At 46.5% G+C, this 19,925-nt stretch overlaps 1 protein-coding gene across 1 annotated transcript in view; it reads left to right on the top strand.

Moving 5' to 3' along the window:
- The window catches only part of LOC137299396 (receptor-type tyrosine-protein phosphatase delta-like), a 424,076-nt gene that overhangs the window by 168,635 nt on the left and 235,516 nt on the right, over positions 1-19,925 (top strand). The window lies entirely within an intron of this gene.

The raw sequence follows: 19,925 nt of genomic DNA, 5'->3' as shown, positions 1-19,925 counted from the left end.
CTTTGACATGAGGATTCAATGCAATTCACACATTCCACCAGCAGGAGGAGCCCCAATCTCTTAAAGGGGAGATGGCTCTTAAAATCTCTTAAAGTTAGCCAGTACCTGTTATTTGCTGAAAGTAACATTCTGCTGCCTGCACAGAGTCTGAATGGAGATCAGACATCGCACAAGTAAAACACAGATGCAGGTCCCGTCTCTATGTTTACAAACTGATGAGTTATGTTAAAACATTGAATAAAGGTTGCACACTACTAAATCCCACATCCTCCAACCTACATGCCAGACCTCACCAATCTGCCGATCCGAGTTTGTATCAGGCCTGTGAGAGTGTGTACACCAAGGTTCTCTGCTGATGCACTAGCGGCCTTGATGCAAGAGGTGGCAGAAGGAGGGACATCCTATATCCATTGCAGGGGGGTGGGGGGGATGGGGAGGCGGGGCAGCAAGAGGCTCTCCAGACACATGCTCAAAAGGCAGTGGGAGGCACGGGGGACAAAGTCAGTGCCAGGCTCATAGCACCACGAACATGGATGTAGTGCAGGAAAAAGTTCAATGCTTTGACACGAGTGGTCAAGGTGAGTGAGGTCAACTATCAAGTGGTGTCTCCTACCAACTGCACCATAGGCCGCATCCACTGCTCCACGCAGTACACCCCACAACACCCACATACCAACAAACTCTTTCCATCAGTACTCAACTCTGCCAATCAGATGCTTCCTCTCACCCTTACACATTACCACTGTTGCAAGCCGCCCACCCATAACTCACAGGTCACAAACACTGGCAGCTATTCAACCATGACAGGCACATCACCCAGACACACGTCCCACTTTCTTGCAGGAGAAGGAGGTAGCAAGTAGCAGTGGCAATTAGCCCCTAGAGCCTGTTACGCCATTCAATGAGATCATGGTGGACCTGTGACCTAACTCCATATATCCGTCTTAGCCTCACATCCCTCAAAATCCTTGGTTCACAGAAATCTATCAATCTCAGATTTAGAATTCACAATTGAGCTAACATCAGCTGCTGTTTTCAGAGCCGCGTTCCAAACTTCTCCCACCTTTTGCTTGTAGCAGCGTTCCCTAACTTCACTCCTGCACATCCTGGCTCTAAATGTTAGGCTATGTCCCCTCGTCCTAGTATTCAGGTATAGGAGACCTCCAAAACAGTTGCAAATGTATCAGCAGCCAGAAGCAATAATCCAGCCACTAACCTGTAAATCCAGCATGGTCCCTTTAAATAGCGCTGGTGGGGGGTCTTCCAGGTACTCTAAGACACGTTCAGAAGGTCGTGGTAAAGACTGTGCGCTGAGTTGAGCATTGAGTTCCAAAATGATGTCTATCACTTTAAATCAGTGTTGCACACTGATTGTATCCATTTTCTCCTTACTTTACATGCAGCCGGCGTTCAGTATTTGCGCATGCGCTAATATCTACACCAAGATGGTGTCCGACACACATTACGCTGGAAACGTGCATGCACAGCCAAGACGCCATCTTGGCACTTTGGGAGGCCGCGTAGCACCAAAACAACGGGCACTACATGGCCCAATTTCTAGCCCATCTTCTCTACATCTACCATATCAAACCGTATCAAACATATGCCCAAAAGGCAGTGGGAGGCAGTGGGGAACAAAGTCAATGCCAGGCGCATAATTCAAAGAGCTATCAGGTCACCCCTCAGCCATCTGAAGAACCAGGTTGCATGCACATAGCATACTAAGACTGTAAGTGAAACCATTTTAATGGTTGCTTGTGTGCAATGTTGCCTAGAATGGCATATCAATGGCTTGTGGGTTTAGGCTTGTATTTGGCAAAATTGTTTGCCTGTTTTTAATGCCAATGAAATGTAGTGCATGTTGTGCCATGGAGTGGAATGAGATGGATCCATGCCTTAGATAAAGGAAATGCAGGAGATGTAATCTTTTCGGATTTTCAGAAGGTGTTCGATAAAGTGTTTCACAGAGGCTTGTTACAAAACTTCAGGCAAATGGTATAGGAGGAAATGCAGCAGTATGAATAGAAGATTGGTTGATGGACATAAAACCGGGTAAAAGGCTGTTGCTTAGATTAGAAAAAAGATTACAAGTGGTGTAACTCAATGGCCAATGCTGGGTCCACTCTCCTTCACAGTATATAAAGATGATTTGGACTTGGGCATAGGGGCTACAATCTCGAAATTCCCTGACAATGAAAAGATAGGGGAATTGGCAAACAGCAAGGATCTAAAAGACTATGAAATAACATAGATAAGTTAGCGAAATGGGCAGTCGAATGAAAGACGCAATTTAATGTGCATAAGTGTGAGAGAATGCATACTGAGAGGAAAAACAAGGAATGGAAGTATACACTTAATGGAAAGATGCCGCAGGGTGTGGATGAAAAGACAGAGAGACAAGAAGTTCAAGTACATGATTCCTCAAAAGTACAATTAAAGAAAGAAAGAACTTGTATTTACACAGCACCTTTCATGACCTCAGGATGTTCAAAGCACTTTTATTATTTGTTCTTGGGATAGGAGTGATGCAGGCATGGCCACATTTATTGCCTATCCCTAGTTGCCCAGAGAAGTTGGAGATGGTCTTCTCCTTGAATAGCTGCAGTCATTATGGTAATGGTGCTCCCACAATGGTGTTGGGTAGGGAATTCCAGGATTCTGACCCAGCAACGATGAAGGAACAGAGATGTATATCCAAGTCAGGATAGTGTGTGAGTTGAACGGGAAATTGGAGGTGATGGTGTCTGACAACATTGCTGCTGCTCTTCGTCTTCCTCTTGATGGTAGAGGTTTCAGGGGTGGGAGGGGCTTTCGAAATAACCTTGGTGAGTTGCTGCAGTGCATCACGTAGAAAGTACATCATGCAGCCACTGTGCGCTAGTGGTGGAGGAGGTGGATATTGAGGTCAGTGACAGGGTTGCTGATCAAATGGATCACTTGTCCTGGATGGTGTTGAGCTTCTTCACTGTTGTTGCAGCTGCACCTGTCGAGGCGAGTGATGAGCATTCCATCATACTCCTGCCTTGAGCCTTTGTAGATGGTGAAGAGGCAGGGAGGTGAACCACTCGTCACAGAGTACCCAGCCTCTTGTCCTACATCTGAAGCTACAGTGTTGAAATGGCTGGCCCAGTTAAGATTCTGTTGTTTCATAGATTTGCTAACTATTAATATTCTCACTCTATTCCAGCCAATTCTCATGCTCCTCCCTTCAAAGTTAGTCTTACATAGAATGTACAGCACAGAAACAGATCATTCGGTTCAACAGGTCCAGGTGTTTATGCTCCACACCAGCCTCCTCCCACACTTCTTTATCTAACTCCATCAACATATCCTTCAATTCCTTTCTCCCTCATGTGTTTATCTAACATCGCCCTGAATGCATCTGTGCTAGTCATCTCAACTACTCCTTGTGAAAGTGAGTTCCACATTCCACTCTCTGGGTAAAATAGTTTCTCCTGAATTCCCTATTGGATTTATTAGTGACTATCTTATATTTATGGCCCCTAGTGCTAGCCTCTCCTGCAAGTGGAAATACCTTCTCTGCGTCTACCCTATTAAATCCTTTCATAATCTTAAAGACCTCTATCAGTTCACCCCTCAGTCTTTTTTCTAAAGAATAGAGCCACAGCCTACTCAATCTTTCCTGAAAGGTATAACCTCTCAGTTCTGGTATCATCCTAATAATTTTTTTTTTAACTTCTTCATTGTCTCTATATCCTTTTTATAATATGGGGACCAGAACTGTTCACAGTACTCCAAGTGTGATCTAACCAAGGTTCTATACAAGTTTAACATAACTTCTCTGCTTTTCAATTCTATCCCTCTAGTGCTTGGTTTGCTTCTTTATGGCCTTATTAACCTGTGTCGCTACTTTCAGTGATTTGTGTATCTGTACCCCCAGATCTCTCTACTCCTCTACCCCGTTTAGACTCTTATTATCCAAGCAGTATGTGGCCTCCTTATTCTTCCTACCAAAATGTACCACCTCACACTTACCCATATTGTAATTCATTTGCAGTTACATGCCCATTCTGCATGTTTATTAATGTCTTCCTGTATTTTGTCGCAGTACTCCTCAGTATTAACTATATCCCCCAATTTGTTATCGTCTGCAAATTTTGAAATTGTACTTCCAATTCCCAAGTCCAAATCATTTATGTAAATGGTGAACAACAGTGGTCCCAGCACCAATCCTTGTGGAACACCACTTCCCACCTTTTGCCAGTCTGAGTAACTACCTTTCACCCCTACTTCCTGTTTTCTGTTTTGTAGCCAGCTTGCAATCCATGTTAAAATTTAAAATATTAGTTTGTGACCTTCCTTCCTCCCCTTCATGCTTGATGGTGAATTCAGTTCTTATTATGGTCATTATTCCTGTGATGCTTTCTCACGGCCTGATCACTCACTATTCATAATGAAATAATGAAATTAATGATCGCTGCTCTTGCATCAGGTTGACGACGTCTTCTGACTTGAACTCTACTGTTTGAAGGAGCTGGGTATCTTAGGGATGGGTTTGGAAGAATAGGTGTAGACAGAGATAATCAAATACTCCTTGGGGCACAGAAAAAGTTACTGAGCATCACTTCTTCAGTCTAGAAAGGTGGCAGTGGTGGGCCTTGAGTTATGGTTGGATCCTTCAGTTAAGAGGCGACACTTCAGGTGTCACACTTGCAAATTTCTGTGCCATTTTTTAAAAAGTATTAAAAAAAGAGAAAGAGAACCAGTCCCTTTCTGCTGTTTTTTTCTGAATTTGGGGAGCAACTGCCGATATACAGAGAAACCAAATTGAGACCTCGGGATGTGCCTAACAGCAATTAGCCTCTAATTGACTGCAGAATGTGCCTATTTTTCTGCAATTCAACCTTGTGGTCTTAAAGCAACCAGCAAGTTAGCAGCAGTTTACTACACTGTGTATACTTTGTAAAATAGTGGATCATCATCCAACCTACTGTGAGCAGCACCACTGGTGATCTGTCAGTAAAATATTCAATGGTAGATAGATGAGGTAAACCCAGAATGTTATAGGACCAGAGGACATGAATTTAAATTGGTGAAAAATATACTTAAATCACCACATTTGTTGGTGTTAATCCACAGCTTATTTGTAGTATGTATTGTATTATTTTTATTGAAATTATAACATTCATTAATAAATGGGTTGTGCCCGATTAAAAGAATCATAGTTTAGGGAATTGAAAAAAAATGGATCATTTGAAGGTCAGCTTGCTATGTTGAAGAAACTGAAGGACTGGAGATGTTCGGATTGACCCTGATCTGATGCGCTAACCTGTCCATTCCCGTCCCTGACGCATTTCAAAGTCAGCACCAGATTTAGCAGAGACAGGAGTCATTAACTGAGACAAAAAGCTACGTAAAATGGGGTCAGGCAAGCAGTTGGGCACCGCAGCAGGGTCCTCCTGCCCTTCAATCAAGGCAGCGAGTTGAATATGAGAATGTCTGTGGTTGACGTGTTGTTAATAATGTCCTGCCTGAGCGCAGAGTATCTCCGCGCCACTGTGACGAAGGAAGTGGAGGGGGGGTGGCACGGCTATTAGACAGCTCAAAGATGGCAACAGCTGCCTGACGATTTGTGAGCGTCTCTCCTCTCAGGTTAACAATCATGTGTCAGCGAGCAGCTGGTCAACTGCAAGGGGTGCAGCAGAAACATAGGCCATTCAGCCCCTCGAGCCTCTTCTACCATTTAATTAGATCGTGGCTGATCTCTACCTCAATTCCCTTTACCCGCCTTTGTTCCATATCCCTCATTACCTTTACCCAACAAAGCTCTTTTATCGATCTCAGTCTTGAAAATTTCAATTGATTACAGTAACAGCCGATAACAGTTTTAATTGTTACCATAGCAATAGTATCTGTATTGCATCAGCCTCTTGCTGAACTGCGAACACATAGCAAAATCGAAGGTGGTGTTAATGTGAGTTTACTGTGGTAATTTATCCCCCCATCCCCCACAGACGTTGCAAGTGGTACTTCCCTGTGACATTACAGTAGAGAACGGGGAACTTAATATGTATTTAGAGGTGGGGGGGTTTACTGTACAAACTTGTATTGCAGTTTTTTCAAAGGGTATAATTTGACGATTCACATGTTCATGTGGCACACCAGCTCCACTGCGTCCCTCTCACTTTTAAAGTACAATAAATGCACCCTATTTTACCCACCGTGGCACATTTCAAAGTACTTTGAGCTCTGCTGAGAATGCTTCCTTCATGGCGCACATCAAAGACGCCTTGAACTAATCTCCCAAACTCAGCCTGATGAGACACTGCAGGATACATTCAGAGCCCAGAGACCCCAACTGGTAGGCCCCAAACACCCTGATTGATTGGCAGCCCTATTGTTTCACTGGCCATGACTCCTGTGCGCTGAGAGTAGTGGCCAGGCTCGTGGCCGTCAATAATCTTGCACTTGTATCCTGACACCAGCAGACAGGGATCAGTGAGCATCTGATTTAATCGATGCACTGCTGCTTTGTTTAGTGGGACAGCCCTCACGCAGCCAGGAGGTCTTTGTTCCTGCATAATATCTCCTGCCTGTCGCTAAGGAGTATTTTTAATACATATAATGTTGTCATAGTGAATATCAAGTTACTGAGTTTGTTTATGTTCTCAAAATTAAAGGCCCTGTGGTATCTTGCTGGGAGAGAAGAGAGGCAGCAACATTATGGCATGTGATGGCTTAAGCTCTACCCTTAAGGGCGGCTTTTTTATTTTTAACACTATGATGTGCATCTATAATATTTTTTCAGCATTTTACATTATTGCAAGTTAATCTTTTTGTATGAAGATTTGATGCTGGACCATTTTCTGCCAGTTCTCTTAAGGTGCCTGACTCGTAATATTGCCTTCATCTTCAGTGATTAACCTACCTTTCAAAGGTTTGTTTCGGGGTCATCTTGATGAAGCAATTGTCCCTTTTAATCATTGTACTGAGAGCTCCAAATGAAAGGCCAAGGCCTGAAATCAGGACACCAGTAAGTTTGAAAAGAAATCTAGGTAAATCAACAAGTGGTGGTTAGCTGACGCCAAGCTTTGAAAGCCCTCATATTGTAGGGGGAAGGAAGAGTGGAGGGAGGTGAAGAGTTCCTCGGTGTTGAGGTTTGGGAAAGAGTGAGTTGGAGTAGGGGATATTGAGTGGAGGCTTTGATTTGAACACAGTGAGCACGTGGGGAGGAGGAAGAATCTCTGACTGGCAACATCCAATGTACTCGAATCTGGTCCAAGTGCCGGAAAGTAGGGGAGGAAGAATTCAGAGACATCCAATTGCATCATTTCTCCCACTGCCCAGCTAAAATTGGCTAACTCAACGCAGACTACAAAACAAAGCTGGTGCCCTTCCTGGTCTCTAGCTAACTTCCGGGGAGGAAGAGTAGGAAGAGAGGCGAGAGCGAGAGAGAGAAATGTGATGATCATTATTTTAAACGGAAGACCAATTCTCCGACTCGTGCTTTCCTTTATCCTTTATCTCCCTTAGCCATTTCTCCCCCTACAATCCTACGGCTTTTTCCAAACGCGGTGGTCTCCTGCACTGTGGGCCTTGCGCCTTCAAGTTGATTTCTGAAAGGGAGAAGCTGAGGTGATGATATAGGTACTGAAACTGGCCTCAACACCCTGACTTAGGGAGAGAAAAACATCTGCCAGGGTCCCCACCCCTGACCTCGTCCCAGGGGCTCCTGCCTGACAAACATGCTCATCAGCAGAGGACAGGATCAGGCCTGGCTGTGATGCCCCCAGTGGTAGAATAGCTTGCAAACAACTACTGTCGAGGTACTGGAGGATGAACCAGTGCCCACAGAACCATCTTCCAGCAAGGATTCAGCGCTTCCAGAAGAGGAAGAAGAAAAATTGGCAAGGAAGAGTAAATAATTTAGCATTGCAGCGACTATTTTTGATGCTAGTCTGTTGCACATAATCCACCACTGGGAAAGTAACTGAAGCGGCTAATAGATCTCCCGTGTGGCCATGGATTGGATTACAGCCTGGCCAATCCATGTCATCCCACGTATTAGAACGCCTCCCCATGACATACAGTTTTATATGTGCAGACTGTGATTTATCCAGTTAACTTCCATTTTGGAAGTGCATTTTGTGTCTTATGATAAGGTATTGAGAGCCCTTGGATATAGTTCCTTTAATTTTATTTTTAAACAAAGCATCAATTTAAAATGTGTTGCTGGCTGCGGACTCGCAGCTTCCTAAGGGCATGTTGAGCTGTGTTCTCAGGGTTGTCTCGTCTGTGGATGGGTGTTATGACCCTTTGTGGTGCTGTTCCGATAGATGACAGAGCCCAGTGATTCACACAAGGGCATTTTCAAGGTTGCCTTTTGCAGCTGGTTCCAAGGTTATTCACTACACAGCTTACATTAGTCCGTTGCACCCATTTTATGAAGTTGGCAGTGTGAAGGTAGCACAGTTGGTCTGCCGCCTCACCCTCTCCTTGTCTCGGTGCCCGTCCACCCCCTAGGGCAACCTTGCTGAGAGCAGGTGTGCAGGGAATTGCGGAGATTAATCATCCTAACACTGTGTGGTATTGTGTGCAAGGCTGTTTCCTCATCCCTTCCTTTCTCCTCTTGTGAAAATGTTGGTTGGTGCTGGGGTGCAGTTTCACAGCCTCTGGTCAACACCTGGTACCCCGACCAGGTTGGCCGCTCTTTGTGTGCAAGTCCAGACAGTGAGTGTTGGAGGGCTATTTGTCCACGGAGAGTATCACAGTGATCTTCCACACAACTCAACTGCCAGGAGGAACAGGATCCCTGGCTGATCATCCCCTTGCACACCTAGGGACACCAAGGCTAATTGTAGCACCATAATTGGTACCCTGGCTGGCATCAGCAAACTCAGCGCAGACTGGGCATCGTACCTGGGACCTTCCTGATACCTTGGCTCACTGGGAGTGTGCTTAGCAATTGAATGGATGTCATTTGTCAATGCTTTTTCCCAAAAAAATATTTACCTTTGACATGGAGGAAGAGCAGTACCTGTCGGTAAGTGTGGTGGGAAAGGGTTTGGATATGGCCTGTGAGCTTGTGGTGTCAGCAGCTGGGAGGTAGGGATATTCGGGTATGTCTTATCTCTACATCTTTATCACTGCTGTGTGCCCATTCCAATCCAGCTAGTTTTAGTGGTCCTTGTTACAAAGATCAAACTTACACTTATCTGGCACTTTATCACATCCTCCGGACATCCCAATGCACCTCACAACCAATAAATTACTTTAGAAGTGCAGTCGCTGTTGCTTTGCAGGGAAACGTGGCAGCAAACAGTATGAATGACCAGTTAATCTGGTGGTGTTGATTGAGGATGGAATGTTGGCCTCAGGACACCAGGAGAACCCCCTGGTCTTCTTCAAATAGTGCTGTGGGTAGTGTTGCCAACCCTCCAGGATTGACGTGGAGTCTCCAGGCATTAAAGATTAATCTCCAGGACACTGCTGCCAGCAACCCGAGAGAAAAATCATAGCGGGCATCAAACCAATTTCACTTTTCATTTTCTTTGAACATTTTCATTTGTCAGTTATAAAAAAATTGGAAATGGGGAAGAAAGGCTGTTTCACTAACAGTCAAGATTAATCCAATTGGGTAACAATGGCCCCGATATTTACAGGGAGGCAGGAAGGGAGTGGGGGCGAATTTAATGGCAGGACCTCAATAGAATTTTCTTACTTCATTTCCTGCCCAGCAACCGACCGGATTGAGAGGCTGGCCGGCTGTCGGGCGGGAAAGCCTGTTGTAGAAGGCCGCAACCGGGGAGCGCTGGGGATGATTCCCGGCAATCGGAGAAGATCGGGGGTCGGTGGGATTGGGGGGGGGGTTCGGAGCGTGGCAGCAAGGAGGGAGAGAGAGAGAGAGAGAGATCGCGGGGGGCGGGAGAGAGATCGCGGGGGGCGGGAGAGAGATCGCGGGGGGCGGGAGAGAGATCGCGGGGGGCGGGAGAGAGATCGCGGGGGGAGGGAGAGAGATCGCGGGGGGCGGGAGAGAGATCGCGGGGGGCGGGAGAGAGATCGCGGGGGGAAGGAGAGAGATTGCGGGGGAGAGAGAGATTGTGGGGGAGAGATAGAGGTCACGGGGGGGAGAGAGAGATTGTGGGGGAGAGATAGAGGTCACGGGGGGGAGAGAGAGATTGTGGGGGAGAGATAGAGGTCACGGGGGAGAGATAGAGATCGCAGGGAGGGGGAGATAAAGATCGCGGGGGAGGGGGAATGATAAAGATCTCGGGGAAGATAGAGATCGCAGGGGTGAGAGAGATCGCGGGGTGTGGGTGGTGGTGCACGTGAAGATCGTGGGGAAGGAGAGATCGCAGCAGAAGATGTGCTAGAGGGGTAGGGGGGAAGCAATCCTGCTCCTCCTGGTCCACAAGCAGTGCTGGCAAAGCACTTACCTGCTGGATCTGGCATCTCCCACCTCCCTTCAGCTGCCGGGTTCCCCATGTCCTGGGAAACCCAGCCCGCAGCCATTAAATGTAACTGGCTACCAAAACCTGAGGAACGCAGCCTCATTTAAATATTAAAATCACTGGCCCGCCTCTCCAGACCGGGTTAATCGGCCGCTCCCCCCAACTCACAGCGGTAAGACCGGAAGGAGGTGCGTTCGCAGCAGCTTGGGGTCAGGTTTCACATTTTTAACAATTTAACACCGTCACCCCGCCCCGGCCCCCGACCCCGAACCTCCCCCACCCATCATGGGGGTGGGGGTTAAATTTACCCCCAAAGGGTCTACCCCTTTCCAATTGGCCGTGGGAAGGCAGTACTCCTGGAGGATGGACCAATGGTGAGAGTGTGGGGACGGGGTGGTTCGAGGCGGGAGATCAGGTGATGAAACCTCCATCGATGTCAGCCTCGATCATGTGCTCAATTCTTGGGGGTTGGCCTTGAAACCACCCCCTTTTGACTCAGAGGTGAGATTGTTACCAACTGAGCTAAACTTGACATGACTTTGCTACTAACAGTGAACAGAGGAAAGCTCCCCCTAAATGTGCAGCATTGACTGGAATTTAAAATATTCTTGTATCGGTATTGTAGCTGATGGTGGTGAGATATTCCTGTTTTCCGTACCAGGTATAGACAGACACTGGGGGTAATTGCTCGTGTCACTATGTGTAACAACAATATAAATACGTTCTTTGTGAATGCATTGCTGATGTCAATACACATAGTTACTGGAGCATTCTTTCTTCCCGCTGCACTTTCACAAGGATTTTTTGTGTTTCAATTTGGATTATAGGAGCTGTAATTTAATTCCCCTGCTTTTTTAAAGAAATGTAATGATGCCCAAGTGTTGGAGAACCCTGGGACACAGAAAAGGTCACATAATCTGCTAACAGAGCTGTCAACTCTGGACAAATCCTGCATGTGAGATTTGAACCATCTGCTTGAGATGTCTCCTCACGTCTGAATTAAAGCACCAGGCTGTGTCCATCACAAGGCACAGGGAATGGCCAAGTGACATTAATGTATTCTCTCCACCTTGCTCTGATGATCTTTCGTCTGCTTTTCGCTGTGTCTGCTCTTTTTCTCTTTGTTTATTTCTCTCAGTAGATTTAATGGAGTGCTCTCACCGCCCCTGTGTATACTGGCATACTCCTGCCTCCATAGCTTTCTCCTCTTTTCTCACGCGCTGAGAGAAAACAAGAGACATGAGAGGAATTATTCTTACGTCCGTTGCACCTTATGATCAGGATCTCATACGTGTAAGTCCCATCATGTGAGGGATAATTCTGCCCATTAACCCAAGTGAGTCAACCCTCCGAGATCTCTGTGTTCCTCCAATTCTGGCCTCTTGTGCAACCCCGACTTCCTTCACCCCTCCATTGGCGGCCGCGCCTTCAGCTGCCTAGGCCCTAAGCTCTGGAATTCCCTCTCTAAACCTCTCCGCCTCTTTCCCTCTCTCTCTCCTCTTTTAAGACGCTGCTTAAGACCTACCTCTTTGACCAAACTTTTTGTCACTTGTCCTATTATCTCATGTGGCTCGGTGTCAAATTTTGTCTGATAACACTCCTGTGTAGTACCTTGGGATGTTTTACTATGTTAAAGACGCTATATAAGTGCAAGTTGTTGGTATCTTCAGGTCATGCTGGAATATTTTCATAATCTCCTGCCTTTCGTGTTATTTCTTATTGTTCCTTCCCAGTAAAGTGATGAGATTTAAAATACTTGAAGTTTTTAAATAATTTTAATTATTTTCCATTGGTATTTGTTGATCAGAATTGGATGGTGCTTAGTGATTGGTCTGATACACGATGCTACATTGCCTGGGTAGGCCTATGTTAGATGTGCACTATTGTTATGGTGTATCAATGTAGTCCTGTCATTCATACGCTGTTATTATGGTCTGTCACTAGGCCTTAGGTCGCCCCAAGTCAGAAGTGCTGTTGCTACGGTGGGTTAGCAAACTTGCCTACCTCAGGAAAATGTCAGCAGTTAGATTTATGACCAATAAAGTAAGATAGATTGGAAACCCATTTAAACATATGGAACTGTGCTTACTTTTCAAAGTGAAATATAAAACAAATCCAGTGAGTTCCACTCCAAATGATCGAGGCTTGACAGGCTGTAGGTCACTTGGCCTTAGGTACCTCTAAGTCAAACATCTGTTGTTGCTACGGTGCATAAGTAAGCAGGCCCATGGTAACCCTAAATCTGCTGTTGCTAAGCGGTATGCACTTATTCATAATCGCCCTAAATCAGATTCATTCTGTTGCTGTGGTGTACCAGTAACCAGGCCCTTGGTGTCTTTATATTAGGCATGTGCTGTTGCTATGGCACGTAAGAGGCTCTGATAGCCCTACATCACGTGCCACTGCTGTGGTTCACCGATCAGTAGGCCTTGGACTGCCTTAAGTAAGACATTTCCTGTTGCTAGGCCTTATGTAGTCCCAGGTGCCGTTTTGTTTAGTAGTTGTTATTCCACTGTCTGCAAGTTTGGTTCTGTGCCATTGAAAAGCTTTGTTTTGGTCATCTTGGCCCCAGTCTCCAGAATACTGTGATGTGATTAAATTTAAATTCAATTTCCCTGCTTGGAACCGCCAATAGTTTGGTGATGGTGATCCTGCAGTATTAATGCCGTAGACATCAATCCTTGGCTTCTCATTTTCGGAGCTCGCTGACGACCCCAAACGGCCTAAAAATCAATTGAAAGCAGCACAGACGTGGAAACAGTGAGTTTTATAAATGATGACTGTTGCCGGGGAGCGAGTCCAAGGTCGTAATCCAATCCCCGAGTTCAAACAATAGTTATAAACAAACCAGATTTAGGTCAAGAGACCAGAGTCATCTAAACCACTCAATCCAATTATCCAATATCGTTTGCTTCGGAGTCAAAAAATAAAAATGGAATTTAAATATGCAAGTAGCGCTCCATTGGTTTAGGCAGTGAGTACCTAATCAAACAGCCCAGCAGGGGACCGGCTCTGTGCTGAGGTAGCTGATGGGATGTAAGATGCTATAATTGGGTTACAGAGAGGATTCTCTTTCCTGATCATTATCCTGCTGGAGAGTGCATGTATGTAGGTGTCCGGTGAGGGCAGGATCAGGCTGGACTGCGATGCATCCGCTGTCAAATAGCCTGCTAACACTCACTTTCAAGGATCACTGTTGAGGAATGGCCCCTTGGGCAAGATACCAAAGGGCAAGTGGTGCTGGTGGCTCCATCCTACAGTAATGTCAGTACTTTCAGGAGAGGAGGGAAGAAAATTGATCCGGAGTGCATGTGCTCATCGGGTTGGGAGTGGAAAAAAAGACACGGAAATAAATTATAATAAGCCAAGCCCCCTTAAGGTGAAACAACAAAGTTGGGTGCTAAACTGAGAGCGCCAAATGAAACAAGTGCATTTTGGGATACCGCGCAGGCCTTTTAGAAATATCTGTTCAAGTGTCAGCTGGGGCTCAGTGATCGCACTCTCACCTCTGAGTCAGAAAGTTGTGGGTACAAGTCCTAACCCAGAGACTTGAGTTCAAAATCTAGGCTGACACTCCAGTGCAGTACTGCGGGAGTGCTGTACTGTCGGAGGTGCCGTCTTTCGGATGAGACATTAAACCGAGGCCCCATCTGCCCTCTCAGGTGGGCATAAAAGATCCCACGGCACTAATTCAAAGAAGAGGAGGGGAGTCCTCCCCGATGTTCTGGCTAGACAGACTAGATGCAGGGAGGATGTTCCTGATGGCTGGGGAGTCCAGAACCAGGGGTCACAGTCTCAGGATACGGGGTATGCCATTTATAACCGAGATGAGGAGAAATTTCTTCACTCAGAGGGTGGTGAACCTGTGGAATTCTCTGCCACAGAAGGCAGTGGAGGCCAAGTCATTAGATGTATTCAAGAAGGAGATAGATATATTTCTTAATGCTAAAGGGATCAAGGGATATGGGGAACAGAGCACTGAGTTAGATGATCAGCCATGATCATTTTGAATGGCGGAGCAGGCCCGAAGGGCCGAATGGCCTACTCTTGCTCCTATTTTCTGTGTTTCTATGTAATATTTATCCCTCAACCAGCATCACAAAAACAGATTATCTGGTCATTATCACATTGCTGTTTGTGGGATCTTGCTGTGTGCAAATTGCCTCTGTGTTTCCTACATTCCAACAGTGACTACATTTCAAAAGTACTTCATTAGCTGTAAATTCGAGGGAAAGTAAGCTGACCGGGTTTCATGTTCCAACTCATTTTAAACTTGTTATATTTACACAGCCAAACCTTGTGGGGACTGACAGCACGATTTTTATCAAACATTCATCTTATTCAGGTTTAAGCTCCCTCTCTTAGCTGGATGGAACTATTTGCTGCTACTCAGGCACAAAGTTTGCTCTCGAGAATAACCAGAATCAAGTTAATCGTTATAATGCTTCCTTTTTGAAGAACAGGAAACCTGCAATGAGTCTCGCTCTCAGGAATCACTCTGTGTTTGTTCACCAGCCTTACACCGACTGCAGGCGAGAGAGCCAACAGCCACACCATTCCCAGGTCTTGGCTGATGTGGCTGTAAAAACTAAAGGGCTAATTCTGCGATCCTGAGCTCCCAGTTGGGAGCCACACGCACAGGGAACGCGGGTCAGAGAATTTAGGGCTGCGATGTTGTAACCCTATCTCCGAGCCTACTCCCTTCGAGTGCAGCTTCCCTGCTGGGAGTATGAGATTACAGCGTTAGCTCTTATACGTAGGTGTTCTCAGGAGAGGGGCCCCCAAACAGAGACCCTCAACCTCCGTGCGCAGGTCTCCCCCAATTATACTTGGTGGGTAGGGTTAAGTGGATGCCAAAGGCAGCTCGTGAGATTCATGATAATGCGGGTTTTCAATGCTGCTGCCCTCTCGGGAGGTCTCAGCTTTGTATTTGTGAGTTTCGTCAATGACAGGAGTGTTTGCCACTAGTGGCACTCCCTTCATATAAATCCATCTCCAACCGACTGGCCTGGATGATTATCCTTCTCGTTTTCCCATGACTCAGGCGGTCCCCAGTTTCAGTCCCCAATCTGTCCTGAGTTAACTGGTTTCAGTCTGTGCAGCTTTAGGTACAGCAGTCCCTGAGGAGAAAGATCAGCCAACGGTTCCTGATCCTGATTGTGACAGGACCAGCTTGGCTCCGATGCCCTTTTTGACTCGGGAGGGAAGGCTGTCGCCGAGCCGAGGCTGACCCCTCAGCTTCGATCGACCAACTCACCTCGGATCCCCTGGGTCCGGACGGCTCGGTTCCACGTTGGCAAGTGCATTTACCCTCTGAACCACCACTGCTGAACTGAATCAATCACGGGGAGCAGGGAGGCAGTGTCCAGTGAGCTGACTGAATTGGAATTGGCTGACCTCAGAGTGCTGCTGCCAGATCAGACAGTTGTTGCATGAGAAGTGAGTTGACTTTCATCACTGCACCATCTGGAGAGATTCAAGAAGTTGGCAGGCAGCTTCACAAATCACTGAGGGGCCTCCAGACAAGTTGGGTTCTCAATAAACTTTTATGTGAAATGGCACAATATGTTGGTTGGCAGCAAATGTAATTTTGCTTAGTTGATTTTGTTATATTGATAAGTGGGTAACGTCAGTGCTAGCGAATGGAGTAATTTAAGGCCTTTGAGGCCTGGGGGCCAAAGTTCACTAATTGATCACGATCACCGTAAGCGCAGCGGGAGCGGGAATCCCATTGTGCCGGTGACCTCTGCTCCCGATTTCACTGGACTATACGGGGTCACAGTGGAATCATCTCATCTGAATAATTCCAGTCGGCACCCTGGTGCTGTAGGAGCATCTTGGTTACCTGCTTTTGTGGGGGAAGGGGAGGCGGGATTAGTGCGGCATTGGAACGATTCCCCATAGACAAGCCGACATGACCGGTTGAAATTGGCACCAACGGTGGTGCCTTAAGAGGGCCGATTTCATTGTGCCTGCCTGTAGGCTTCTGGGGTGTTCCAGGCCGAGACCCAGGCCTGGACACCCGTGTGGGCCCCAATTGTGCCCTTCCATTGACATGGGTGCTCAGACGGCACAGGAAATCTGACGGGTGACATCATCCAGCCAGCCACGGCTCCTTTTACACATTGGCCAATTTACGCGGCAGTCAGAACTCCTCACCCCCCCAGCGGGACTTCCCATCCGTTGGTCTTCGGGCTAGAAACCTGGTCTTTTTAGATCCCGCCTAATTTCCCACCCTCTTTACCTCGGAATTCCACCCCATGCCCGAGGAAATTCTTAACCCTGGTATCTGAATTGAGCAATCCCAGTTAGATATGTTTTAGTTTACATTCAGACTACAGTTTCCTCTGCTCTGCTCCCACAGCGTGCCTTCATCCCCCACCCTCAGGAGAGCACCAATGTGACATTTCCATTTCCAGTTGCAGCCATCTTTAGTGTAGAATCCGCTGTGGGCCTATCCCCACTGGGAACTGTGTCGAGATTGCCCCAAACCCATTTCAACAAGGACCCTTTCAGCTGAGAGGGGAAACTTCCACCTCATCAGTCGGAGCCGGACTCAGACACAGGTCCTAAAGGTGAAATCAGCGCACCATCTAGGATCTTGTTCCCTTTTCTCCAACTCCATGATTAGGAGGTTGAGGAGGCAGCCTGCTCAGTGGCTCTATTAGGTCTTGAGAATGGCCTGGGGACTCACTGTTTTGCTGTCCCTCATCACTTTAGGGGAGAGTACGTGACTCGCGTTCATTGCCAGCCCTGATAGTCCAACCAAGCTCGAAGCCCACCATCGACAAAAAACACCCTGGAATGCCACTGATACAACATCACCCATCTCAGTATTGCACACCCTCTGCTCTCTGCTCTGTTTTTTGTCAAACATTTTTTGGAGATTCATCTTTTTTAAGAAAGATGCTTCTTGCATGCATCGTTCTCTGACTGAGAGAGTGAGCAGACAGCTGATCCCTGGCATCTGCCAGTGCTAATGACACATCTGCTCCAGTGCCTTGCCCTCTGTTTTTATTTTAATGTGCCCTCTGTGCGCGCGTGTTTTTTTTTAAACGTATGGTCTGGTGAAGTGAGAAGCCACTCATGGTGGGTTTCCACTGCCAGCCTGCCTGAGCCATCGAGGACTCAAAACATGCACAGCATCCCACACTACCGCATTGCTCTATGATGTTATAAAAAATTTAATGGAGGAGCTTCTTAAAGTTGGCTTCACTTTGAAAGAACGAAAGACTTGCATTTAAGCAGCGCCTTTCACACCCTCAGGATGTCCCAAAGCACTTTACAGCCAATTAAGTACTTTTGAAGTGTAGCCACTGTTGTAATTTAGGAAATGGGGCAGCCAATTTTGCGCACAGCAAGCTCACACAAACAGCATTGTGATAATGACCAGATAATCTGTTTTAGTGATGATGGTTGAGGGATAAATATTGGCCAGGATACTGGAGAGAATTCCCTTGGCCTTCTTTGAAATAGCGCGTGGGATCTTTTACGGCCACCTGAGAGGGCAGAGGGGGCCTCAGTTTAACGTCTCATCCAAAAGACGGCACCTCCGACATTGCAGCTCTCCCTCAGTACTGATCTCAAGTGTCAGCCTAGATTTAGTGTTCAAGTCTCTGGAGTGGGGCTTGACCCAACAACCTCCTGACTCAGAGGTGAGCCTGACACCCAATATTGTCCAAAACAATTGCCATTAGCCACATGTGGCTAATTGGGAATCCAGATGTGGTTAATTGCATGTCTGATTAGTATATGAAAAATGAGTAACAGACACTGTCGCTGGGCGTGTGATCTCAATATTTATATTCTCATGGAATATACATGAACTTTAACCTTTTTGTGTGTTTGTTGGTAACATGGTAAGGACGAAAATCAGAATGTGCAAGTGTTTTTTGATCGTTGTGAATGCTTTACTTCCTTGGTTACTGAATGGTGGTAGCTGTTAAGTAAATATACACGTGAAGTACATTGACCTGTATTGTATTCAGGCATTTTCTACTAAAATTAGTGCATGTGACTAAAACAGTGTTGCCATAGCCACGTCAGTAACACTGAACCAGAGGGATGAGCTTCGATGGGTCGAGTGGTCTTTTTCTTTCTGTTTTTAACTCAGACTTCACATTATAACTGGCCTGTGAAACAGCTTTCGTCCATGATTTCGGGGCCTGTGGTGAGAGGGTGAGTGTGGACGCTGTAAAGTACTTTTACGTTTTGGGGAGCAGAGTGATACCAGTGGTGCCACTCTTTGTCTATCTCGCCCAACGGCACCACCCATTAGCCGGTAAAATATTGATTGGGACCACAGAAACCCGATGTATTTGCACATGGGCGCATCATAATGAGACCATTATGGGGCTTAATTTCAATCCGAGAACTTCCTTTCGGCAGTTTTGACACTTCTGGCACCAGAATGTCTAGACACGCTAAAGCTGTCTTCATGCAGTTAGTAGGCCAGAATCAGAGCCGGTGAATTCAGTGGACAAAACCCACGGTCAAAGATGGGGTTCCATTGCCTCCTGGAGGTAGCTCAGGTCATTTACATTTACAAAGGCAGCTGATGGTGGGAAGACCGAGCGTGTGGCATCAGTTTTATTTACTGTGATCATCGAATCATAGAAAGGTTACAGCACGGAAGGAGGCCATTCGGCCCATCAAGTCCGCACCGGCCCTATGCAAGAACAATCCAGCCAGTCCCACTTCCCCGCCCTTTTTTTCCTTCCAAGTACTTATCCAGTTCCCTTTTGAAGGGCATGATTGAATCTGCCTCCACCACCCCCTCGGGCCATGCATTCCAGACCCTAACCACTCGGTATGTAAAAAAGTTTTTCCTTATGTCACCTTTGGCTCTTTTGCCGATCACCTTAAATCTATGCCCTCTGGTTCTTGACCCTTCCGCCAATGGGAACAGTTTCTCTCTATCTACTCTGTCTAGACCCTTCACGATTTTGAATACAAATCAAATCCACGTTGTACTTGACCAGGAGCACTTGTATGGACATTGGGTGCAAAACGGCCTTTCCCGATGTGATGACCACAAAACTTTAGCTACGTTCCCAAACAGCAGAGAAATCTCCTTTACCAACATTGCATACTAGAGGCAGGGCACGCCTTACTCGCAATCTCTAGCTGATTTTACATTGGCGAGCCCCGCGTCAGTGCAACAGGTTCCACTCGAGGTGAATGCAAAACTACATAGAATGCACAGCACAGAAGCAGGCCATTTGGCCCAACTGGTCCATGCAGGTATTTATGCTCCACACTAGCCTCCACCCACCCCTCTTCATCTCACACTATCAGGATACCCTTCTATTCCTTTCTCCCTCATGTGTTTATCCAGCTTCCCCTTAGATGCATCTATGCCAGTCGCCTCAACTTCTCCTCGTGGTAGCAAGTTCCACATTCTAACCACTCTCTGGGTAAAGAATTTTCTCCTGAATTCCCTATTGGATTTATTAGTGACCATTTTATATTTATGGCCCCTAAACTGCTGCGTCTCGCTAAGCCCAGTACCTA

The sequence above is a fragment of the Heptranchias perlo genome, chromosome 29 (genome assembly GCF_035084215.1).
Source record: "Heptranchias perlo isolate sHepPer1 chromosome 29, sHepPer1.hap1, whole genome shotgun sequence".
NCBI lineage: Eukaryota > Metazoa > Chordata > Chondrichthyes > Hexanchiformes > Hexanchidae > Heptranchias > Heptranchias perlo.
Note: the sequence above shows the minus strand (reverse complement) of the source record. Positions and strands in the feature narration are given on the sequence as shown.